Below are 21899 nucleotides of genomic sequence, written 5' to 3' on the forward strand. Positions count from 1 at the left end.
ACATGTAACAAAAACATTCTATTTAGGACAAACAGATATGCAATCGTTTCTATACCAGAACAGGCTGGTCTGCAAGCTCTATGACAAATTTTCATAGATGACAACTGTGATATTTTCTTCCTTCTCTGAGAATAGTTCCAATTCATTATAATTTAGAAGATGCAAGTATTTGAAAAAATATAATTTCTTATTTAAATTGAAGGTATACTGAAAAACGAACCTACTTTCTGAATGAATAGTGAATGTTTTTTTAAACTTAGAAATACGCAGATGTCTATTTTTTCGAAGTTTGAGCAGATAATGGACTCAAACGAGAATATTCGAATGTAAGCCTTCAGTATTACATACATATATGTACTATATAGTGATCACAATACTTTTTCTGCCTTCTATAGACTCGAAGCAAATATGCTACAACGAGATTCTCTTGTGAAGGGTTTTTTTTTTAGAGCTATAGAACTTTAAATTGCAATAAAACAACGATGGATTATTCGATTGACATGAATTTTATTTATCCGCAAGATAATCTTGTGGCATTACATTTTAAATATGATTTCTGGCATATGTCCGCCACGGCTGGCTCGGATTCAGTCCAATCTGGACGTCCAATTTTCGATGACTTTTTCCAACATTTGTGGCCTATATCGGCAATAACAAGGCGAATGTTGTCTTCCAAATGGTCAAGGGTTTGTGGCTTATCCGCATAGACCAATGACTTTACATAGCCCCACAGAAAAGTATTCTAGCGGTGTTAAATCACAAGATCTTGGAGGCCAATTCACAGGTCCAAAACGTGAAATTAGGCGGTCACCAAACGTGTCTTTCAATAAATCGATTGTGGCACGAGCTGTGTGACATGTTGCGCCGTCTTGTTGGAACCACAGCTTCTGGACATCATGGTTGTTCAATTCAGGAATGAAAAAGTTAGTAATCATGGCTCTATACCGATCACCATTGACTGTAACGTTCTGGCCATCATCGTTTTTGAAGAAGTACGGACCAATGATTCCACCAGCCCATAAAGCGCACCAAACAGTCAGTTTTTCTGGATGTAACGGTTTTTCGACATACATTCGAGGATTAGCTTCACTCCAACTGCGACAGTTTTGTTTGTTGACGTAGCCATTCAACCAGAAGTGCGCTTCATCGCTAAACAAAATTCGCTTATGAAAATCGGGAACAACGGCAATCTCATTTTGGGCCCATTCGATGAATCTACGCCTTACTACTGATCGTTTGGCTTCAATTCTTGCACGAGTTGGATTTTGTAAGCACGCAAACCAAGATCCTTCCGCAAAATCTTCCATAAATTGGATAGACACAGATCCAATTCCTGTGCTCGATGGCGGATAGACTCATTCGGGTCTTCCTCAATGCTACGCTCTACAGCAGCAATAGCTTCTTCTGTACGCAAAGTACGGCGTCTCTGGGGATGCGAGTTATCAATCAAAGTAAACGTGGTGCGAAAACGTTCCATGGTTAATCGAATTAACTGGTCTGATGGACGATTCCGTCGACGATAAAATGGACGTAGTACGCGATACGTATTCCGCACAGAACCATTATGTTCGAAATAAAATTGCACTATTTGGAAGCGTTGTTCAGGCGTGAGTCTATTCATGAAGAATTGCCAAACTAAACTGAGAATAAATCATTTGACAGCTGTTGAATCGGTTGCCATCTTGAACAGTAATGCCAACTTAAAGTTATATACCTCGAAAAAAAACACCCGTTATATAGAGGAGGATCTTAATATACTGCTTCCATATACGTAGGTACAATATAGGTACTCATTATTATATATTTTTTTTTATGAGGAAGGGAAATCCTTTGAGGTTTCCATAGGGATATTATGATGATAGTGTGGGATTCTCAGAGGGCTTACTCAGAGAACCCCACCCCTGTGCATCAAATTCTAGGGCTATTAGCACCGGATATAACAACAAATCTTCCTTAGATCTGTACACCAATACACCCACCTATATCCCCATTTATATTGGGTTTATACTGTTGAAAAAGTCAAATATGGGGTTGGTATATTGAGTATTTCTCCATTATTTATATTCCGTTTAGACTCCTTCTTTTAGCTTGGTTTTCTGATAGCGGATTTACCGAAACTTCATTCGTTCAACTCGTTGATTATAATTATGACTTGATTGCATTTTTTAACTTATAAAGGGTGTTTTTTTAGAGCTATAGAACTTTAAATTGCAATAAAACAACGATGAGTTATTCGATTGACATGAATTTTATTTATCCGCAAGATAATCTAGTGGCATTACATTTTAAATATGATTTCAGGCATATGACTGCCACGGCTGGCTCGGATGTAGTCCAATCTGGACGTCCAATTTTCGACTACTTTTTCCAACATTTGTGGCCGTATATCGGCAATAACACGGCGAATGTTGTCTTCCAAATGGTCAAGGGTTTGTGGCTTATCCGCATAGACCAATAACTTTACAAAGCCCCACTGAAAGTAGTCTAGCGATGTTAAATCACAAGATCTTGGAGGCCAATTCACAGGTCCAAAACGTGAAATTAGGCGGTCACCAAACGTGTCTTTCAATAAATCGATTGTGGCACGAGCTGTGTGACATGTTGCGCCGTCTTGTTGGAACCACACCTCCTGGGCATCATGGTTGTTCAATTCAGGAATGAAAAAGTTAGTAATCATGGCTCTATACCGATCACCATTGACTGTAACGTTCTGGCCCTCATCGTTTTTGAAGAAGTACGGACCAATGATTCCACCAGCCCATAAAGCGCACCAAACAGTCAGTTTTTCTGGATGTAACGGTGTTTCGACATACACTTGAGGATTAGCTCCACTCCAAATGCGGCAGTTTTGTTTGTTGACGTAGCCATTCGACCAGAAGTGCGCTTCATCGCTAAACAAAATTCGCTTGTGAAAATCGGGAACAACGGCGATCTCATTTTGCACTATTTGCAAGCGTTGTTCAGACTTGAGTCTATTCATGATGAATTGCCAAACCAAAAAGAGAATAAATCACTGGATAGCTGTTAAATCAGTCGCCATCTTGTAAGTAATGCCAACTTAAAGTTATATCCCTCGAAAAAAAAACACCCGTTATAATTGAATAGAAAATGGAACCAGAAATGAATTGATTGAATGAGAGAAAAATATCACAATTTAAACATAGAGTACTTTTTTTTCTATGAACTTTATACCTAATTCTCTAGATTATCATATTTTTCAACTTCATTTGTGAAATTTATTCCATCATAACTTGAATAGCGCACAGAAGTATTCTTATTGTTCAGAATTTTCCATTATTTAATATTGCGATTGATCTATGGGTTCCTGTTTCTTGAATGGTTGTGTTATATCCCTTTTTCGTTCTCCTTCTTTCCTTTGGCTTCCAAAAGGCGAGGCAATACGTTTGCATAATACATTCTCAAATTTTTCAACAACAGTAAACAACCCCATGCTCCTTTCCCAATTCGGATGAAGCCACACAAAGCAATTCAACAACGGATAGAATCACTTTCCTTTTCTACAATATAAATTGCGATTGACTTCTTCGATCGCTCAGATAATTGATTTTCTCTGCAACGTGACTCAAAACGTGAATGAGGGTTATATTATTCTATACTTCAATGTTCCGCAGAAAATGTTGAAAATTTGATTAGGAATTCTAGTAAATATGTTTATTCCAGTTTCATCTTATTCAGTTCTTAAGAAAAAAATTACATTGAAGTGAAACTTACAGTTTTTTTCATAGCAGTTGTAGTAAAACCTACATTTCTTACGAGAGTAAGAGTTTGAAGCAAGCAGAAGAGTAAAAAATGTGGTGTTCGTATACATTTTGCACATTTTAGATAACAAACTTTCACTAAATAGAAATTAACACTCGAATTGATTTTTCTCTAATTCTGTGGTTATTCCGTTCATTCTTCCACATCTTGTAGAACAAAATCGTGCGAGAATATATCAGAAACGCACAGTTTTCATGGTTATATTTTGTTGGTACTCCGAACTTTCCACCACGGCTTTATCTGTCAATTCATCAATTTGCCTTAAAGAAATCAGTTCTGCCAACCAACATTTTTCAATGCAAAAATCACTAAAATATATATTTATGGAAATATTTCATTAATTTCAATGAAAATGCAATGAATTAGAGAAAATAATGTATAATACTTGTACAGAAGGCTCATTCTACCACTCGTTCATTCCAAAACTCGCCACTTCGTGGCTCGTTTTTGAATTTTGAACTCGTGCAAGAATATCAATGCCTTCTGCACTTGTATTATAAATTACTAATTTCAAATGAACGTATTTGACAGAGCATACAGGGTATTCCTAAATTGGAGGTAGAAAAAAAAGAGAGAAAAAGATTCCTTGGAATCTCTCTTTTTTTCTTGGACAATTTTAAGAAATAAAAATTATAAACATGGGCCCGCAAACCATTTGTTTTCAACACACAGGGTGTATTTTAGTCCTACTTTCTTTGGATGATTATACCAATTTATTGAATCTTCATTAATCCTCGCTACAGATTAGGTGAATAAGTACCAAAACCTATGATCAATTCATTCATCACAGCTTATTAACTGGATCTTTAAAAAACATTGGATTTTCCTGAGAAGATTGAATTTTTTTTCTGGAAATTGCGACAATACTACAAGAAACCAAAAAGTATAGTACTGGACCAAAGTTTGTTTTTACATTTTTCTAATCTGCCAGTGCTCCATCAAAAAAAAAATGGATGAAATAAGCAGGCACTGTTCCATAAAAAATATCACCCTGTCAATTTTCATTCAAAATTGGCATATCACATGATGCAAAGTTTAAATTGGGATATCTATGCCAAATTCAAATTGAGAATCTTGTGAAGGGAAGGTGCTATGAAAAAAATACTTGAAAAAAAAAACTTCAACACCCTATATCTCGAAAACGAAGCGTTTGCGGCCCCGTGTTTATAGGACTCTTTTTCTTAAAATGATCCGAGTGATCTGTCATTCTGATTTGTAGCTCCAATTTAAAAACACCGTGCATATATTTCCTGTATTCCCAGTAATGAATTTTCAAAGGCACGATTTCATTACTGTGCATAATCATTCTGCATAATCTGAACTGTGGAAAATGATTCTGCATAGCTTATAACCGTACAATATAATAACTAAATGATAATATGGAAGTGATATTTCATAGCAGTCGTAGTAGAAAAGTTTTTTCTTTCCACAATTAAAAAGATTTATTATCATAAATACATGATAATAAAAAAGCTTTATTATTATTAATAATACTACTTTGATCGTTAGATTTGAAGAATTGAAGAATCGGAGAATGAAATTATAACAGTCTTATCAACCAACAAATTTCTATCTGAATTAATCTTAACACATTTTCAAATATGGGGGCTTATTTTTTCATAACACGCATTTCTTTAAAAAGAAAAATTAATCGCAGTTGTTTTTGATTCGTTTAGAAAGTATTCAAATTAGTGCCGAAGAAATAAGCGAGAACTGCAAATTTGACTTTTTAATTCCATTTGGAAAGTAACGTTGACAGGTGTGATATATTATGGTTTCCCAAGTGGGAAAAATTTCTGAATATTACAGGTCGTAAATTTAAAGACAAAATGAAACAGCAGGTTCTAAATAAACTTTAAATCTCCAGAAGGAACTAATTGCTGAATCACTTATTCGACTATTCTAACTTCCTCCATAAACCCGGTTTAACTACTATAAAAAGGTGGTTAAGATTTCCGATTAGTTATCTGAACTATTTAGGGTATTGAGCTCATTTAAGTTGAGTTGATCGAATTGGAGAATTGTTTTCAGATGGCAAACCCTCAGTTGGAAACGATGCTTGTTTTTTCTGACTTTTCAATCAAACAACATTAATGAACTTTTTCTGAACATAGTAGATAGATAGATAAACATTTATTGTTTCTGCAAAAACATAATATAAAATGTCTGTAAAACTCTTATTTCCTTAGACGAGGAGTCTAAAAGAACATGTTCCACTTTTATGACTTCCCGATGACAGTTTGTTTAGTTAGGTCTCATCTTTTTTGTCAAATAAAAAGAGTTATTGTGGGAATAAAAACATTGTTGATATGCACTCACTGCTATTGATTATTTTAGTTTCCCTATGTAACATTGACAGTAGTTTCGAAGTCAATTAAGTTGTTAGAATAAAATATTGCGTTTAGTTCATCACCCTTTAAACTGCGTACTAATATAGTAACTAGAGGTTATGCGCCCAGCCCGCTTCCACTGCATACTAATATAACTACAATTATCATGAGTGTTTTTTAAAAGATTAATAGCTTTAATTTTCGATTTCGGTTCATAAATTCGCCTCTCCTCGCCTGTAATTACAAGTATTATTTTTTTGGAGTGAGATACATTTTCTTATGTAGCTTAGGCCGATTTCTCTTGTGCAATTTTGCTCAGAAAATTCTGTTTAGTTTGAATTTATTATAGGTGTGATCAATAAAAAATGTTTATGATTTTCTGTCACCTTCTTCTGGTTCTGAACAAACTTTCTTTCTTTTGGTTCAGGTAAAGTATGTGTTGTTACATTTTGATGAAATTTATTTTAATAACTTTTTATTACTTTTTTTTTATAAAGACATCAAATTACTGATAGATACTTCGATTCTACAAAGAAGAGTACAACCATATTATAAAACGGAAATTTGCTTGAGTGAATATTCGCCTGGAGAAATTTTGATTGAATGCAAAGATGGCAGTTTTTTTTTAGATTTTCCTTTTTGTCATATGAAAAAAAATACAATAGGTAGTTTGATTAATAGTTTTAATTTCCGATTTCTGTTCATAGGTAAGGTATTTTTTGTTACATTTTGATGGAAGTTATGTTAATAAATTTTGTTTATAGAGACATACATCAAATTACTGTTATTCTTTAGCTCTTTCAGTTTTTGAGATATTAAGATCAAATTTGAAATATAGGTTAAGTTTTAGGGTTTACATCATCCAGTATGACGAGTGATTGTAAAACACTACAGGTATATATTTTTTCGGAGGTCAAGCCCTTTTTAGCCTCATAACCTTTTTTGGAGTATGACGCTAGTAGATCCTAACATATGTGATGAATTCTAAATTTTATTCATAAGTTTTTTCTGTTGTAATGCGATCGTTATTGAGGAAAATGTGAAATCATTTTTTTTATAATTTCCTATATCAATCAAAATTTTTAATGAAAGTTATAGTAGCCTATTATCACAATAAAAACAAAAAGCTATACGTATTTGGTTTGTGATCAAAATTACAAGTTTCCTTAAACAATACTTAAAAATAAAAAACCTTACGAACCTATATTTCAAATTTGATCTTAATATCTCAAAATTGAAAGAGCTATGAAGAAAAAAACCAAACAAATCGTGAAACTTTTAAGTTCTGTAGTTCGGTAACAAACCGTTTTGATCTGATAAGAACGCCCCTGATATCTTGACTGAATTTTGAAACACCCTGTATACAGTTCTATGGTCAGCAAGGGTACATTTGGCGAATGAAAACAGAAGCGCTTAAAACCTCCTGACCTCACGTAACTTTTTTTTTAATTTATATTTTGAAATCAGAATTTCAAAAGCATTCTGTATATATTATGCTACAAGGAGCTCAATTAAAATTAGCGAATTAGCGAAGATTATATCGCTATCTGAGCTTGATCAAAAGTTGAGTAAACAGTGGGGAAATTCTTTTAATCGTTTTTCACCCTCGTGTTATGTTTAATCTCTAGTACATCATGGCTGTCAACGGACCGATTGATAACGTCGATAAAAAAACGATTATTATCGATTTGTCATCGACGTTGTGAATGGTGATGATTACGAGAGCTAATATGATTGAAGATATACCGAATGGATATTCAGCATTGAATGGTATGGGATTTGGGGCTCAAGAACCAAAGACGTAGATGTCACTGTATTCGTATAATATCACTGGTTTTCCATCGTCATATTTTGATGTGCATTGAATTAGTGAGAAATGTGTAATGAAAAATGTAATTCCTATTTACTGGTCCAATCCTGACAGCTGCTGCCCTTAGAATACAACTCCCAATAGGTATTTTTTTATATTTATTCAAAATGGTTCTGGTTTTTTCATTAAATTCAGCATAGGTTTCCTATGAATAAGTTATATCACTATTTTTGAAATTTACATACCTATTATACAGTGTACCCTAGAATTGGTGGTTTAATTAATTTAACAATATTAATTTAACAACATATTTTACGACCCAAAATATTGTGGGAGGTTCAAATAATTTTTTTTCGAAAAATGATGGAGTAACAACCCACCTTCGGTACGACCCTTAATTTAAGACCTATATAAAATAATAGGGTCTCCAAGTGCGCAATTGGCGTATGAATGAAAGAGCGCTCAAAAGCTACAGACTTCATGTCAGTGCTAGCGTCTTTTTTTATGAATGAATGAGACTTCACTTCGACTTGAAACTTAAAAATAATAGATATTCGTTGAATGATAGACGGACTTTCTAATTGATTGTTACATCGTATTTGTCTTTGAAATATTTTTATTTCACTCACACTGGGTTGGGATTTTGGAAACAAAGATTTTACAAAATTAGAATAAGAATTGATAGTACATGATTTATAATTGACAATTTCGGAATTTTACCTACCATATAAATAATGGTCAGTATTAGTGGAAAGAAGTTAAAAATATTTAAAAGACCACTACTCATTTTTTCAAATGTATATGCCTTCAATGAAAAAAATAATGTCATTATATTCGAGCATTATAAGAAGATCCAAATGAATGGAATGTTTCAGCCATAACTTCTCGGTAGTTGATTATATTTTATGGCTCATAACTGCAGTGTTGAAACTTTCTTTTATCTACAAACATATAGTACAGGGTGTCCCAAATAAAACTATAAAACTTGAAGAAAAAAATCTTCAAAGACCCCCGAAATCATTTTTCGAAATTATAACATATCAGAATGCGGATATCTTGATTCTTCTTCGATTAACAAAGCGTTTCTGAAAAATGGTTATTTCAAATAATTCGCTATATCTTGGTTTCTGATGGAGATATTCGAAAAATTCTAAAACATTTTTTTCGGTAATTTTCATGGTTTATATGATACTCATAACTTAATTACCGTTTTTAATAGAGAAGTGTTTGTGTTTCTTTAACGAAACACTTCAACGCATTTTTTAAGCCACAGATTTGTTCAAATTAGTAATCTTCATGGTCAGAAACTTAAAATTGCCAATTTTCAAATTTCTGGATATTCCGAATTGTATACAGGTTGTTCCTTAAATGGTGGTACAAAGGAAAGTTTCTTTGGGAAATTTTAGAAAAAAAATTCCTATGAACATCGTGGGTCCGCTGTGTTTTCGAGATACAGGGTGTCTGGTTGTGTTACTGTTTTGTGATGATTATGCCAGTTTATCGAACCTTCATTAATCTTCACAACAGTTTGGACGAATAAATACCGAAACTCATAATTAATTTATTCATTACAGTTTACTAACTGGATCTTAATAATCATTTGGATTTTCCTGAGGACTTCTAGAGGATTGTTTGAAATTTTTTCTCGAAATCAGTAGCAGATACGGCAAAATCACAGGAAACCAAAAAGTGTATTTCTGGCCTAAAGTTTCTTTATACAATTTTCTGAGCTATCAATGGTACAACAAAAAAGAGTTCTAGAGGAAAGAAGCGGGCACTATTCCAGGAGAATCACCTTGCAGATATACTTTCAAAAATGCCAAATCACATAATGATAATTTTAAATTGGAACATATATGCCAAATTCAAGTTGAATATCTTCTCAAGAGAAGGTGGTATAAAAAAACTCTTGAAAAAAAATCTTTAAAACTTTAACTCCCTGAATTTCGAGAATAAAACGTTTGCGGGCCCATGGTTATAGAACTTTTTTTCTTAAAATGATCCGAGGAATCAGTCGTTTTTCGTTTGTACCTCAAATTCAGGAACACCCTGTATAAATGCAACTTTTGGATGTAAATAACAATAGAAAATATAGCACAAGCATTAAAACAAACGTGATGGAACCGTTTTCTTCTGAATGCTTAAGAATGGGCCATCAGGGTGAAATATTAGGCACTTTCTTCAACGCGGTTGAGTTACAGATCTTCCTGGGAATTTTAATCATTATATATCATGCAGGAAACACTTGATTTTTATTACAGGAAGGAAACTTTATCAGTGACATAATACAATGGGAAACTCGACACGTATACAAGCTTTCGACAAGATATTTTGGCGCGGTTGCAAATTGGCGAATGCGTTGAAGCAGAGTCATAATTAAATAGTGTGATTCTTTGATCATTACTCTCGTAAAATGAAATACTTTTCTCATTTTTTCAGGAGAAATGTTACAAGCTGTTGAAATACCAAAAATAAATTAGTTTTTCATTTGTAGCTTTTACCTGATCATTCATAATAAAATAAAACTAAAACACATATTTTTCAATTATCATTTTTTCTCTTTCAGTGATTTCCAAGTTATAGCCTCCATAATTCATGAAACTGTACGAAACCAGAAGAAAGACTTTAGGTAATTTGAGAAAATTTCAAGTCAGAAAATTAAATTATTTTTTTTAGTATCTCTCAAAACGCATCAGGATATTCAAGGTTGAATGAGATGAAATTAGTGAAAAATTCGTTGCAACTAAATTATAGATCCAATCCTGAGAAAGAAACGGTTCCAAACACTGCTATGGCCATAATGCTACACTTTTTTTTTTCAATAAAATCATAGTTAACTTCCCAACGATAACTATGCAAAATCATATTTTTTCCATGACTTCTACAAAATTAGTCCAAATTTTTTCAATTTGCGAATAATTAGCAGAAAATTGATTAATTCCTCAAATCACTGTCTATGTGAATTATTTTCTAAGTTGAAAAAGTTTACTGAATTTTATATAACATAGATCATCGTCCATATATTCACCTATTTCACCTAAAAAAAAATGCATGTATGATTCTGGTGAGAAGAATTTTTCCAAAATTTGTCACCATTATATAGAACAAAATAAGAGACGAGCCTTGTAAGTTCGAATGTGGATGTGATTTTTCATTTCCCTAAGAAAAACTATGAAAATAGATATTTCTCGAGAAAATTAGACAAATCATACAATCCTATTTTCTATCATTGGTCATTGGTAATTTGAACAATGATAAAAAGGGTCGAATTACGAGGAACAAAGAGAAATATTTTAACTACTGTATATTAGTAGATTTTGAGCGAATCAAGCAAAATCTCTTGACCTAAAGTTATTACTCTGTTCGAATTTTTTACTGTTTTGTAAGTGTAAGTTTGTAAATATGAATGAATGTCTTTGCTAGATTTGAGGAACCTCATGTTTGGGATATTTGGAGGTGGAAAATGTAAAAAAATGGAAATAAGATTTCAATCGTGAGTTTCATGAAGTTTATACCAGAATATCCGAATATTCTTAGCGGATGCAATAAATTCATATTTTGCTCTTTACAAAATATGCATAAAAATTTATTAATATTTTACGTGATTTTTCTTTATTTCATTAAATTTTTTGATATATTCAGTGACCCTGTATGCCCTATGGAAGGACATATGTGGATAATAATTCTCTCAAAAAAATTCCTTACAGCCAATCAAATCAACCTATTTTATTATTTTCTCAATATTTATTCATTCGAAATGTATTTATTAATTCATAATAAAATTAAACGCATATATAACGGTCTTTTCGTTCAAATGTTAATATTTTCATTCAAATTTTAAATAAAAAATCACATATGATATTAAATTTTTGAAGTTATGTTTTACCTATAGGGGATATTCAAATCTCTACACCGGGGAAAAAAGTGCAAATCATCCGACTGGAAAATCACTCACCTGATAATAACAACCTGTTGTCGGGAACTGTTGTTCTGGAAAGTTGATGGGATACAACACGGATGAGAATTGAAGATTCACAGAATGCAGAAGTATCCCTATTTATATATGCCGCCAAACTTGTCGCGCTCAACTTCGACGTTCTGTAACTCGAAAGCCCTAAATTTTGATTACATAATGATCCCTCCCTAGGGAATGTTGTAACAGTCAACCAAGTTATTTGAAATCTCATTCTGAATTCGCGAAAATCGAAAAAAGCACCGAGTTGGAAACAGGTGTTTTTGGAAACTCGTCATTCATATGAATATTGTGCTCTTTGAGACCACCGGACAATATTTATAAGACGCGATTTCTCATGTAACTGTTGTCGGTTAGTTTATCTAGATGAGAGGTGCAAATGATGCAATCCTCCTGAAATTCATCATGGACATTTGAGTGGTCATTCTACATAACACAGACTAAATTTCACATAAGGCTCAAGAGGGTTTTATACCGTTCCAGAAATCAGTTCATCAGTTTTATTTTACGCTAGAGTTCATCGATTTATTTGAGGTTTTCACTATTATTCATTATTATTGAAGAATTCGTCATTGCGGAAAGTCCTTATTTATTAATTTTTTTAGAATGGAAAAAAAGAGTTAGATGAATTTTTTTCTTGAAGAATAAATGAATGCATGATATAACTTTCCGAACGAAAACATTTATTTTTTTATGAATTTTCACATAAAAATATTTTACATAAAAATCTTGTCGGAAGCTGAAAATGAGGTTCTTTTAAAATTAAAAATGAAGACGAAAAAGACGCTAAATCAGAGGAACATTTGAGATTGCTTCACTCATCCTGAAAAATGGTGGGATCTCAAAAACGCTGAGAGGAGAGGAGAAGTTAAACTTTGGCAGATAATGCCACGTGTTATAAATCCTTCTTGAAATTGTTATTTTATATTTATGTACTTGCAAAATATTAACTAGGTTGGATCTGGTAATCTAGTGTTCATTTTCAGCTCTGCTATCCTAAGGGTACCAAAAAATACAATATTTTGTATGTATATCCACTTTGCTGTCCAAGGAGGAATTTTACCATTTTTAAATCAATACAAATTGCCTATTGCTATTCTTCGTATTTGGAGTTGGGTTCTTTGAATTTTTGACATTTTTATAGAATATAATGGTCTTAAGATGGAACATCACCACGTGGCTGCTCAGTTCAAAACGAAATCAGAGATAAATCTTCTTAAAAAACACCGATTTTTATGGGGTTTTCACTTCATTTCCTTCAACAATAATCTTCATTGTAGAAAGAAATAATTTTTAATTTGCGAATGAAAAAAAGATTCGGTAACTTCGTTTTCTGCAAAAGATTTGATGATGAGTACAATGTACAAAGCACTGATATATTTTCAAAATATTCGTGAAAAAAACTTACCAAAAATCATTACAAAAGAGGTAAAACTATAATTTTGTGAAAAAGTTTGGTCATCGCAGTAGCGCCAAAGGGAAAATGAATAGATACCAAATTTTGACTGATACGCGGAAAACCACGTGGTGGTAATCCCTCTCAACTTGAATAATTTACAAGCAATATGTTTAATCAATCAAAATAATGTTGTTAATTTATATCGAAATTACTTTTCTCTTTCATCTACTTTTTTATGGAATTGAATGTTAAATAGTAAACATTAAATAATTTTGGATGAATAAAACATTGTCTTTATTTCATTACTGCCCATAGAAATAACTCCTACTTGCCTTCTAACTGATTATATGGTATTTTAAATCAATATGGCGTATCTTGATTGAAATTTCCAGTGTTTTCGATGCAATATAGAATCACGTGTCTGTTTAATCTTTCATAAGTAAAGTCTGATAATTTTTCAAATTCTCGAATCGCAATGTTCAGAGTAAGAGTAGCGATTCGCTATAACACATCTTCCTTTGGCACCTTTCAAGGAGAAAAGCCCGAAGAAATACCTCATATGGACTCGAAAATACGTTCACGTGGTCCCCAAATTATTGATTTTCAATCGTCCTGACGATTTGAAAGTTATCTCCTAAATCCCGCAATCTCAGCTGGTGATCTTAGAGCTTTATCATTTCGTCGGATCTATCTATTCGGACTTTGTCCAAATCGGACTGTAGCTATCGAAAATACTGCGCAATTCTTTTGCTCAACGTTCCACGGCTTCCACACGTTGGATGCTAGAGAATTTTTGAAAGTTATTGGAATCCTCATCAATTAAATCCCCTCACGTATAATAATTCCCATTTTTGAGTACGAAAATCGTGGTTTACTATCGCCTAAATAGAAAGGAACAGAAATGCAAGTGGATGAAAAAAATCGAATGAATTACTTTACCCCGTAACGTAATTTATCCGATTTTTTCATCATTTATTATTTTTCCATCAAGCGTTACGCGTCTCATCCGTTTGACAATAATTGTAAATGTCCAAAACAGAATTGAACAGCATACACTGTGTCCGTGAAGTATGGAACGAATTAATTTTTAGCTAAACAGACCATTTTAAGAAATAATCCTGAAACACGTCGATTTTTTATTTTAATTTACCGTATTTTAAAATAATAATCTAATATACCGGGTGAATTACTTTCGAGTAATGACGTCACCGTCATTTTTTTTAAATGGAACACACTCATTTTGTCTCAATTTTTCGATTACTCTAGCTGAGCTGATTCCAGAAATGTACCACATGTTCCAATTGGTACAGGGTGGACAAAAATAATAAATTAAATCTAAGCAATAATTAAAACATTCACGAATACCAAAAATATTGTAGTACTAAACTATCATTGAACACCAATAAATTACTAAACAAATAATGACATTTCACAAAAAACTAGACGACTATGTTTTTTTTTTAATTGATTAAAAAGAAAGAATTATTTCTTTCATATTCTGTCTGCTAGACCACAAGTACCAAACATGTTTGGAAACAGCTCATTTTTATTAATCTAAAAATGTAACAAACTACAGGCTGTTTCATTCAAACCAATTGCCGCTAGACAATAAGTATTTTTGATAATATAGTTAATTTAACTAATGAAGAATGTTACGCGTTACTTTATGGGCACAAACAAAAATTTTGTATTTTTGTCCAGTCTTCACCAATTGGAATCAACATGTGATACATTTTTGGAATCAGCTCAGCTAGAGTAATCGGAAAATTGAGACAAAATGTTCCATTTAAAAAAAAATGACGGAGACGTCATTACTCGAAAGTAATTCACCCTGTATATTAGATTATTATTTCAAAATTCGGTTAATTAAAATCAAAAATCGACGTGTTTCAGGATTATTTCTTTAAATGGTCTGTTTAGCTAAAAATGAATTTGTTCCATACTTTACGGACAGTAATGTATAATATTCCAGTAGGTCTGCCTTACATTTACAATTTTTTTTTGAATTATCTGATTCATTTGTATGCTAATATCGGTGCACGTCTATTCGCTGGTACTGAATATGCATGTTTGTAGTAGCCTGTTCTTATTTTGTACGAGTAATTACCTTTTTTATAAATACCTAGGATTGGTAAAAACTTATTATTGTGCATTCCTTTGGAATCAATTCGAATAATTTAGTAAAATTGAATTTGAAAATCAGTCAGTGGAAAAATCTCCGAGATGAAGCTTCGAATAATGGATTAGCCACAGTGTCAACAACATCTTCAATCTCATCAACAAAATCTGAATCCGTAAAGGAGCAAATGTCTAGTGTACCCAATATATACAAGGTGAGTCTTTGACTTCTAAGTACATATATTTCAACCGAAGATTTCTGAGGTCAAAGGAAACACTTTTTTCCTTCACCTTTTTTTTCGATTTGGCTTGGTTGAAAAGATACAGGCTGTTGAAAATCCATAAAAAAATGTAATTTTTAGTAATATCTCGCAGATGAAATGGAATCGAAAGAAATGATTTTCGGATTATAGTTTTTTATTGATGTGATTAATCTTTTCCGAACATAAAATTCCATCAAAGTCCGGTCAGCTCTAGAATGCCCGCTATACTAAGTGAGAAAAAAAAATCGAATCGGAAAAAATAGTAGAACAAAAAAGTGTTTTTTTTGACCTCGGAAATTTAAGACTTCAGAATTTTAGTCGAAAGCTCACCCTGTATAATAATCATTTGTATTTTCGAAAAAGGTCCTACCAAGTTTCAAAAGATAATTTCATAATTTCGGATTGAAGAGTTAAGTCTGTATCGAAGTATTGAAGGTTGAGACGTATTTTTCTACAGAATAGGTATTTTAGCAAGAATATAACACATTCTCAATGGATTCCTTATTGGAAGGCATTGTCGCCTCAGGAAACACCTGGTGAGAATGGGTCTAGCAGAAAATGACGAGTGCAGATTCTGTGGGAAGGAGGCAGAAACTCCATATCAGTTGGTGACGGAATTCCTCGCCATCACTAGCCAATGCAAAATCTGCTTTGGACAAGAAACTCGTAGAAGTGAGGAAGTAGCCTACTTGAGGCCATCCCAGATACTTGAGTTCATTAGAACTCTGGAACAGGAAGGGGAGCTGTATATCACGCTTTGGCGGGAATAGCTCTGATGGGGGCACAATAGACCATTACAACGGAACACCCTTAATTAAATTTTAAATCTTAATCTTAACAGAAAAGGTATCGAAAAGTTTTAGAAGAGTTGGAGTACTCTTGAAGATGACTATGTTGACGAATAAAGTTTTTAAGAAAAATGTGTTTTTACTGATTAGGCCCGGACTGGCTGACTGTGTTAACCTTGAATATTTGAAGAAAACTCCCTAATTTTAGGATGTTGCTTCAGAAATGTTGTTACTCTGTATGTGGATTCATTAAATGGTTTGCAAATTAATATTAATTTACTGAATATTTCATATTTTCGTTATTTATAATGGTTTTATTTTTGTGGTATTTATATTTGTAATTATTTTATTGATTGTCCATATGAGTTACTATGTATGTAGTTTTTGGATGTCTAATGAATATTTATTTTTATTATTCCGAATCAGACTCTATTTTTTATTGGCACTTTGTTCAGGCTGGAATTAGCAAAAATAAAGACACAATAAAGGGTGCAAATCGGAGTTCATTCTTTTATTGATAAGCTGAAAGTCGTCGACATCGAAATTGTGATCAAATACAAGCTTTGTAGATTCAATTTAGGGACATTCTCATATCGATCCTGAGTCTAGGGTGATATTGTATAATACTCGCAACAGATGTGTCAGCTTTCAGCCCCCAAAATCCTATTCGGTATCGTTAGTATTCAAGATATTCCCCATTATTATTTCTTAGCGGCATATATCGTTAAATCTTGTGAATATAGCAGTCGTAAAAACCCTTTTGTCACTTACAGAAACGAATATTCTCCATCTACAATGCTCTGGAATAAAAAAAGATGGCAAACAAGAGTGCGTACAATTATCTGCATGGGAGATGCTTGAAATAATATTTTATTTTTAATTTCAGTTCGAACAGCAACAGCGGATTGATCAGGAACGAAAAATCCACAAAAGTGTTTAAGCAAAATTCTCTATTGAAAATAATTATGAAGGCACTGACGTGAAATCAGACTTATGTTTCATCCTGCGGCCACTGATGGATTCGTCACTATTGCAACTTAGTGGTCCCTGCCGTATACACCTTGGGTAATGGATTTAAGTGCCAAGCACTACGGTTGTTCCAAGAATTGCGCTATCTCTTGGTCTAGCGAAGAGCAACCATACTATATTTTAGTAGAATATCGTATAAGAGAAATCATATAATGAATTTCAATATAAAAACAAATTAAGAAAGCATTAACTTTAAATCAGGTACTTTTGTACCCTAGTTCAAATTCATATTGATATAACTTTTTCAAGAAATATCGTGTGAACTTCCAAACCATCATCACACCACCTAGTATGTAGTTTCGATGATCAACGTTTCCCAATATTGAAGATTTTTGCTTCTTTATAACGGGTGTTTTTTTTCGAGGTATATAACTTTAAGTTGGCATTACTGTTCAAGATGGCAACCGATTTGACAGCTGTCAAGTGATTTATTCTCAGTTTGGTTTGGCAATTCATCATGAACAGACTCACAACTGAACAACGCTTGCAAATAGTGCAATTTTATTTCGAAAATAATGGTTCTCTGAGGAATACGTATCGCGCACTACGTCCATTTTATTTTGTTTAGCGATGAAGCGCACTTCTGGTTGAATGACTACGTCGCCTTTGGAGTGAAACTAATCCTCAAGTGTATGTCGAAACACCGTTACATCCAGAAAAACTGACTGTTTGGTGCGCTTTATGGACTGGTGGAATCATTGGTCCGTACTTCTTCAAAAACGATGATGGCCAGAACGTTACAGTCAATGGTGATCGGTATAGAGCCATGATTACTAACTTTTTCATTCCTGAATTGAACAACTATGATGTCCAGGAGCTGTGGTTCCAACAAGACGGCGCAACATGTCACACAGCTTGTGCCACAATCGATTTATAGAAAGACACGTTTGGAGACCGCCTAATTTCACGTTTTGGACCTGTGAATTGGCCTCCAAGATCTTGTGATTTAACACCGCTAGACTTCTTTCTGTGGGGCTATGTGAAGTCATTGGTCTATGCGGATAAGCCACAAACCCTTGACCATTTGGAAGACAACATTCGCCGTGTTATTGCCGATATACGGCCACAAATGTTGGAAAAAGTCATCGACAATTGGACGTCCAGATTGGACTACATCCGAGCCAGCCGTGGCGGTCATATGTCAGAAATAAATAAAATTCATGTCAATCGAATAATCCATCTTTGTTTTATTGCAAGTTCTATAGCTCTAAAAAAAACACCCTTTATATCTTTCGGTCTTCTGAACACAAGTTAGAAGTTTATATTTCCCAGTCTCTTATTTTGTTAAGAAGTTTATGAAAAAATCCAAAAGTAAATCGTTCTTCCCGTATTATTTCTCTCAACAGACATTCCAGAATGAATCATCTTTCTAACTATCATGGTTCAAATTTTGTATCGAAACATTTCAGCCATAGATAAATAGAAATAAACATAATTATTGCATGTGGGGCTCGAAAAATAGAAAAATTATTATTGAAAAGCCTTTCCATCTGCATCAACGTGTCACGGTGCAGGCTTTGTACTGGTGGTGTGATTAGACTTGAATAGTTCGGAATTGTGGCTAGTGCAACTTTAACGGTGAATGGATTGCGCTAACGAGCTATAAAATTAATAATTATTCATAGCCGGAATTGGAAGATTTTGATGAGGACGGCGCTACGTGCCACACAAGCAACGAAACAATCGCAATTTTGCAAGAAAAGTTTCTTTGGAGTGTTATTTCTCGAAGAGATGATCTTGTGATTCCATACCTTCAGACCTTAGAATTTAGATAGAAGGAACGGAAAGTAAACATTTGTGCTCGATTCCGAATACGAGAGAGATGGAAGTTTAGTGTCGCCAATCACAATTGAACTAGCCGATTGTGTTTGCGAGCCATAGGCGTGGAGAATCCTGATTTGATTGTTGAATGCTTTATCAGGAATCCTTTTTTCAGAATTTCACAATAGGTAAATGATTAAACTGAGAAAACATTGACCCTTTTGAAAAACTAAAGAATTTTTATGAATAAATCACATTGTAAACTATTTTTGAGCATGAATTGATAAATTATGTTACGCTACTGCTATTGTGTCCCGTCAGACAAGGAGTGACGAATGTTGGCATCAAAACAAGTGCATCAGTTACAAGGCGATTTCCGTTCCTCTTATTAATGTTCTAAGCTGCAAACAATGCTCCATAATCGATTCAAGACCTTAAAGGTGGAATTCGTGAATTTATTGAGCGCATACAACCGTAAATGTGTGAATTGGTCCTAGAAAATTTCATGAAAAAAATATGGTGCTGCAACCGTAGCCGTGGCGATCATTTGGCTGATAACGTTTGGCATACCTTCCTCTTTACAATGGAATAATCCATAATCATTATCCATCTTAAAATATACACGTTTATTTAATATCCGAATTAAACTTCTTATTGTAAAACCCTTTAGGTCCTTCCATTCGAATGTTATCGTTTATGAAGTCGGGCGGACAGAATTAAATTCGAGAACGAATTCGTCACTAGCGAGTCGACCCTTATACATAATTTGACACAATTCCCTGCTCAAAAATAGAAACATTGTGACGAAATATTAGAGTTTCATTCTAATAACACCAAGAGAGTATTTTGTAATATCCCAATTTTTGAGGCCCATGTTTCCATACACATCTTTTCAAGTATACCATTCCAATATTATTTGCTTCAATTCTGAATCGAGAGGTTTTCCACCTCCAACAAAATATTGTCTGAAATCATCAATCGTGCTTTTCTTCTTATAATCTATTTTGACATACAACCTTGTCGGATTAACTCGATATTGCATGGAGATTTCATTAGTGAGATTATTTAAGATTTTACGTGTCATAGATGCATTCCATCAAGAAGTTTTACTACTAATTTATGTTATCTTCATCCATACATCTTCATGAGATCATCTAAAAACAGAAATCGCATCTTTATTATAATTCTACCTGAAATGATTCGAGAATATAGATGAAGCATGAAGCATATTCACAGATTACCTCCAGAAAAAACTAATACTGCATCACACAGGCATAGTCAGGGGGATCATAAAGTTATTCTCGATTAAACATGTCAGCTTACGAGCCAAATTCTCGTCATTTGCGGGAGGTTTCAATTTTCTGCTTTAATATGCAGAAATCTGCGGCTGATGCTCATCAAATGCTCTCAAATACCTATGGTAATGCCGCTATTAGTGAAAGAACGTGCCGAGATTGATTTCAACGCTTTAAGAACGGTGATTTTGACGTCGAAGACCAGAATGGCGGTGGAAGAGAGAAGGTTTTCAAAGATGAAGAATTGGCAGGATAATTGGAAGTGATGCAACAAATCATTCCAAAACTCCTGAAAGTCATAGCTGATAGATGTTGAACGGCGTTTGTTTGCTTGTGAACAGCTGCATGCAAAGCAAAGACAGAAGGGATTTGTGCATCGCATTGTACTGGAGTCAAAAAATGGGTTCATCACCCAAGCGCAGAAAATCATGGGGATATCCCGGCCATGCTTCCATGTCGACGGCTTTACCTAAAATTCACGGTTCCAAGGCCATGCTCAGTGTTTGGTGGGGCCAGCTCAGCGTAGTGTATTATGAGTTGTTAAAACCGACTGAAACAAACACAGGCGATCTTTATCGAACGCAGTTAATGCCTTTGAGCTGAGCATTGAAAGACAAACGGCCGCAATACAACGAGAGACATGATAAAGTAATTTTAGAGCATGACAATGGTCGACTTCATGTTGCGAAAATAGTCAAGACGTACTTGGAAACATTGAAAGTCCTACCCCACCCACCGTATTCTCCAGACGTAGCTCCCAAAAGTCCCCTAAAAAATTTGATCGATTCGTGGGTCACTTCAAAAGATGACTTTTTTTCATCGCGGTACTTATTGGTGCGCTGCCCGAAAGATAGGAACGAGTAGTGGACAGCGATGAACAATATTTTGAAATATAAATGTATACCTACCATTTTTTTGCAATAAAACCCTCGATAAAACCTTGAATTTCGGAAAAAACGGCGAAAACAAAATTGTACGTCTATGTACGAGGCGTGTATTTAAAGTAAGGTCTCCATTTATTTTTTTCACATTAAATTATATTTATTTACTAAGTTTTGTACATTGCTGTCAAGCTTGAAATCCAAGCTATTTTTCTACGTAATCGCCATTCACTTCGATGAGCTTCCTCATTCGTACGACAAACTTTTGTATCCCCTCCTCGAACCACGATCCCGCCGCCTCGCGCAAGAACGAAATGACCGCTTCATGAACTTCTTCATCGGTATTGCAGGTTATTCACCAAAATTGAATGAATAGACTAGAGCCTCTACTGCACACATCTAGGAGTTTTTCGGCCAACTCATTGAGAGTCAACCTGCGATCTTTCAGCACAAGCGCCTCAACTTTCCGCAC

The 21899-nt window shown here is 33.9% G+C and overlaps 1 protein-coding gene across 1 annotated transcript in view; it reads right to left on the minus strand.

Moving 5' to 3' along the window:
* The window catches only part of LOC123677985 (short neuropeptide F), a 48291-nt gene extending 36327 nt beyond the window's left edge, over positions 1-11964 (minus strand). Inside the window, exon 1 of the mRNA XM_045614745.1 lies at positions 11876-11964. The gene's annotated coding sequence lies outside the window, so the exon portion shown is untranslated. The remainder of the gene's footprint in view (positions 1-11875) is intronic.
* Positions 11965-21899: the final 9935 nt, after the last annotated feature.

This window comes from Harmonia axyridis, chromosome 1, assembly GCF_914767665.1.
Source record: "Harmonia axyridis chromosome 1, icHarAxyr1.1, whole genome shotgun sequence".
In the NCBI taxonomy this organism is placed as follows: domain Eukaryota; kingdom Metazoa; phylum Arthropoda; class Insecta; order Coleoptera; family Coccinellidae; genus Harmonia; species Harmonia axyridis.